The sequence below is a fragment of the Manis javanica genome, chromosome 15 (assembly GCF_040802235.1).
Source record: "Manis javanica isolate MJ-LG chromosome 15, MJ_LKY, whole genome shotgun sequence".
NCBI classification, from domain to species: Eukaryota; Metazoa; Chordata; class Mammalia; order Pholidota; family Manidae; genus Manis; species Manis javanica.
In genome coordinates this window covers 53050084-53055428 of record NC_133170.1, presented here as the reverse complement: position 1 = coordinate 53055428, position 5345 = coordinate 53050084, and the positions used below count along the sequence as shown (strand labels likewise).

General features: G+C 42.0%; 1 long non-coding RNA gene across 1 annotated transcript; it reads right to left on the bottom strand.

The window, feature by feature from the left end:
* Positions 1-424: 424 nt before the first annotated feature.
* Positions 425-5061, bottom strand: LOC118970577 (uncharacterized). The gene is made up of 3 exons (XR_005058640.2): positions 4838-5061; positions 4631-4755; positions 425-698 (listed from the first exon to the last, which is right to left on the bottom strand). It is a non-coding gene; the product is annotated as an uncharacterized lncRNA (long non-coding RNA).
* Positions 5062-5345: the final 284 nt, after the last annotated feature.

Here is a 5345-nt window from a genome sequence, read left to right as displayed (position 1 = left end):
ATCAGAGAAGAGATTATTTCACTGCCAAGGACTGAAAGGGTAGGACCCTTCAGAGTCATGAATTTGCCATAGTTAGTCTTGGCTCTTTTGGACTTGGAAGTCCAATATGCTCAACAATAGGCAGTAGATTGATGTTTGAGGAGCTGAGTCACATTTAACTTTTTCACAAAGCCTGATATATAATATAAGATTTCAAGTTATTCATTGAAAATTGTTACAGTGTCTGTAATATTTGCCAAAACAGATCTGGAACTTCTCTGTGAGCATGGGATAGATTCAATCAATTACTAAATAAATAACTATTGAAAATCTATTGTGAACCAAGTATGATCAGAAGAGGTTTAGCTGTAAATTCAAACACTTAATGATGCCAGGTGTATTAGTCATCTTCTACTAAGTAATGAAGTACCCCAAACTTAGATGGTTTAAAACATCAATGATCATTTATTTTGCTCTTAAACCTATAATTTGGGAAGGATGGGGCATGGACTGCATGTTTGTATTCTGCATGGTCTCAGTTGAAACAGCCTGGGGCTGGAATCATCTGCAGGCTCACTCACCCACATAGCTGACGGCTGAAGCTGGCTGTCTATCATGACAGCAGCTGGGGCTTTTGGCTGGGGCACCTGTAGGTGATCCCTTCACGTGGCTGCTTGGCTTTCTCTTAGTATGATGGCTCTGTTCCAAGAAAGGATGTCCTAGAATAAAAAGACAGAAATGCCTGGCATTTTTATGAAGTCACTTGAAAGTCACACACATCACTTACATTGTGCTTCTTGGGCAAGGCTGTTGAAGTCTTTCCAGGTTCATGGAGAGGGGATATAGGCCTCATCACTCTTTGGGATCAGTGTCACAGTCACATTGTAAAAAGGACATGTAGGATGGGATATTTTGGTGGCAGTCATCTTTGGGAAATACAATCTGCTACATCAAACTGTCAGAATCTAATGTGTCCATCTTTCCACCTTGAGGTATAACTGCTATTCAGGGAACAGAAGACATTCTTTGCCTTATTTAAGGAAAAACCCAAAAGAGTCATTGATTCTTAAATGGCTTACCTTGACATTACTGAAATGAATCTTTGGCTATGACTCACATTTGAAAAATACTTAGATTTGTGGAATGGGTAGCAGATAAATAACCAAGAAACATGAGTATCAGCCCCAATTCTGCCATTGTCAGTGAGACCTGGGACAACATCAACCTCTCTGAACCACAGTTTGATAGTAAGTTTTCTTTTGCTATAAAATCATGTGACATAGCTGTTGATGCTGAGTATCTTATTCATTTGATATATTTTCCTTTCTACTTTCTTTTAAGGAAATATTTATTCAGGGCAATGTTGTCAAGAAGGATGGCGTCGGAAGTCCTGGCATATGAAAGTTTTAAAATCTGCACTCCCCTGCAGGTCTGAGAGCCCTCCAATGGTGGTACAATGTCTTTGCACTGGTGTTTGGGAAGAAACTGATTTCCCATTAGGCAACTGAAGAATAGATTTAAAGAAATCTGGATCACCCCGCCTTCACTACTATAAACATCTCTTAGAGCAAAGACAGATATGAAGATAATTTAATGAAATCAGTGGTGCCCCTTAGGAAGCGCTCTAAAGAGAAATGCACTCACCCTCTTTTGACCTACTGGGAGCTCCGAATTTCAGTTCCATACATCTTAGAGACAGGTTCCAAGCAAAAAGACACAGCCACCTTCTTTTAGGGCAGGTTTTCTCAGCCTCAGGACTGTTGGCAATTTGGGCTGGATAATTCTTTGTTGCAGGAAGCTGTCCTGCTTATTGTGGGCTGCTTAGCATCTGTGCCCTCTGCCCACTAGATACCAATAGCATCCTTTCCCCTCTTGTGATAACCAAAAATGTCTGAAGACATTACCAAATTCACAAAAGCACCCCTGGAAGAAAACTGCTGCTTTAGTCTGTCATGCTGAGAGTTTGCAGATATGCTCTGCTTATTCCTCTCATCGGGTAACCCAGCGTTTGAAAATGCCATCCTGTGCACTATGACTGTTGAAGTGGTTTTCAGGAGTCATGGGTTCAGTCCCCAAGATTCTGACTTAATTGATCTGGGATGGCACTGAGGCAGAGTTTTATTGTTCTGGTTGTTATTATGGATTGGCTTGTTTTTAAGCTTGCAAGGTGATCCTAATAGTCCACCAAGGACGAGAAACACTGTTTTAGAGAGAAGCAAGCATCTCACTCTGAGCCCACCTCCGTGTGCATGCTGATCACTCTGAGCAAGGGCAAGCTTTCAGAGTCCCAGGCTTTACAGACCAGCAATAATCAGTCCTGGCCAGTCTCAGGAGTTACTGCCCAATGTCTCCAAAGAGGAAGAGTATAATTAGAAATAATTATCTGTGGAAATAGATCTTTATAATTAATTTGACAGGGAAAGAAAAACTACAGGAGGAATAGAAATGCATAACAAATGAACGACAAAGATACATGCGATGGTTGTTCTTTGTGTGAGATGACGCTATTACTGACCATGATACTGAAATCTATTGTTATGGGCAAAGTTAAGAAGACAGGTGAGATGTGCGCTGAGTGACAGGGATTATAGTCAATATTGCCATTAATAACATTGCACATTTCTAAGATGGATTTGATAAGTAATGGCCTAGAAAAACCTCAACCTTTCCTAGTGTTTAAACTTTCAAAACAAGCATTTTATTTATCATAGACACTTGTAAGAATTCTTCAGGTGCAAATTGACAAAGGGATGTGTTTTCACCATGACATAAGTGAACTTAAGCCAGTTCTCCATCCAGGTGGAAATCTCTAAGAACCAACTGGATTCTGACTCCCAAGGACACTGAGAAGGGGGAATTTAGGACATTGAGAATTCCAGGAATCTTTTATTAAGAAGGGATGTGCTGAACAAAGGTTATGGAGGTAAATGGACCCCAGGGGCACGAACATTTCAGCAGCATTTCAGAGGAAGAAAGGAGCAAGGGCTTTCTTGAGAATTGTAACTGTTGTTACCTATTTGTCCTTAGGCTGTATGAAGTTCAAGGGGATCTGTCTGTCCTAAGTAGGTAATTCCACATTCTTCTCAAGACCCTGCCTACCCTCTCAAGGCATCAGCCCCTGCACAGGAATAGCAGCACCAGATATATTCAGAAAAGCCCCCAAATCATAAATTCCTCAAAGAAACAGAATTGGTGTGATAATGAAACCCTTCACCCTTCCCTAAAGGCTAAACGTGACTCAAGTTCCGTCATTCTGACAAGAACAAATAAGTGACTGTGTATGTGCTTCACTGGGGAAGACAGAATAAGCCAGAAGAAGACGATCCCCAAGGGAGCATTCTATTTCAGTTATTGTAAATGGCATCCTTTAATTATGACTAGGTAGTTATCAAAGATTTCATGGCATGGAAGAACAAAGACAGAAGTTGTATCAAGTTCAAGGTTCTCCTTTAAAAATTGCAAGGTCACAATTTTTGTATCTAAATCGAGGGGTGCTCTACCTGTTGGTGAGAGAAATACCACAGACCTCATGCTCTTGTCTATGAGGAGGAGGGTCGCTGCTGCGCATCACCTTGTGTTTGCTGTTTCGCTCTTCTCACTGTCCCGGGATGGAGAAAAGTGTGTGATCCTTCAATACTGTGGTCTGGAAAGCAAACACCATCCTTGTCCCTCCTTCCTTCTGGTTGTCTGTGTGCCAGCATCCAATGAGCTTTATCTTGATGCCCTTCGGTTACTGAACTGGGATCAGCAAGACCCTCACTTATGTGCTCTTGTGAAGGGTACCACATTCAGGCACTGACAGGCATGTTTTTAAATGCAAAGGGCTGTGCATCCAGGTTGTAATGGGAGTTTAAAATCCTGATTACTGTAAATCTGTTCCCAGGATTTTTGTTACAGTATGTGTGATTCCGGTATCTTAATCAGAGTACTAAAAGATGCTTCAGACGGCAGCCAGCACCATTTCTGATTGGGCATTTAAAAATAATTACTAAGATTTAGCTGGTTATTTCTGCACACAAAGTATTTTTAGAGATATATGATCCTTGCAGTCACACGTAAGAAGGCAAGAACAGATTTTCTGGTGAGTGACATCTGTGGCTTTTGTCCGTTGGGGACCCCTTCCTAAGAATAACATGGGGAATTAGAACCAAGAGATGAAAGGATTGATACTATTTATTTACCCATATCCAGCTCTACTTAGGGGTCTGTTTACTTTGCTTCTCTTTGAATTAGATGAGACTAAAAAGTCCTTTTCTGCTTAATCTAAATTAACTGAGATTTCTGTGCCTGGAAACCCCAAATGTCATGACCAATACATTATTATCACTACCTAAACTATAAAGAGGGAACTGGAGGTCAGAAAAGTGAAGTAAATAAAGCAATGCCACAAAGAGAGAGGAAGAGGCTTCGCTTGACTCTGACTCTTGTGTTCTTTTTGCGTGTCCCCAACGAGCTCATAATACCTGATAATGTCTGATAGACATGTAACACATCCTTTCAGGAAGTTCCTCCATTAATCAACCACCACGTGTTTCCTGAGCTTCCTCCCGAGATAACAATAAACATTTTTGCTAACTTCAAGTGAAGCTACCTGCTCTCAAGTCGCGCAAGCCAGTCAGAGAACAAAGCCTATGTAGAAGAAGGCACTAACCTGCAGGGCGATCGCACATATACCAGAGGTAACTGGTGGTCCACGCCATATAGAAAATTAGCAGGTCTCAGGGAATGGCCTGGTGGATGCCAGGACTCTTGTTTGCAAGTGCCGAACACTCGACCCTAATTAGCATAAGGAAAAGAGTTTCATGAGTTAAACTGCTAGAAAGGTCAGAGTAAAGTTGGCCCCAGGAGTGAATCTTACTTAGCTTTTCTCCTCTCACTGCTTCTCAGTTCTCTTCTGCCTGCTGCAGGATGACGTTCTCTATGAAGCCGACCGACTTTCTCCAGCTTGTCTCTGGCAAATAGAAGGGGCTTAGCTGCATAGCTTGTGACCAGGAAGGAGAAGGTTCATCACAGCAGGTCCAGCTCACAATTCTTAGGGAAGAGACTGGCAGTAAGCTAGTGACTGTGATGAGGAGCATGTGGAAGTATTCTGTTTCCAGCTGAACCAAGTGTCATTTACTGTGTTCGTGGATTTGGGATATTATTAGTTCTCACTGATAACAGCGTGGTAGGAGGCAGGAGGGGGGGAAATAAGGAGCTTTCCAAAAGGAGGAGAATGCTGTTCCCATAAAGAAAGAGTGGTGGGTTGATAGAATATTGTCCACCACAACTACAGAGGAGATGGAATGCTTGGGGGAGGACCAAGCGGGCTTTAGAGGGTGCAGAGAATCTGACAGGTAGAAAAGAGGGACTTCCTGGCAGCTTTA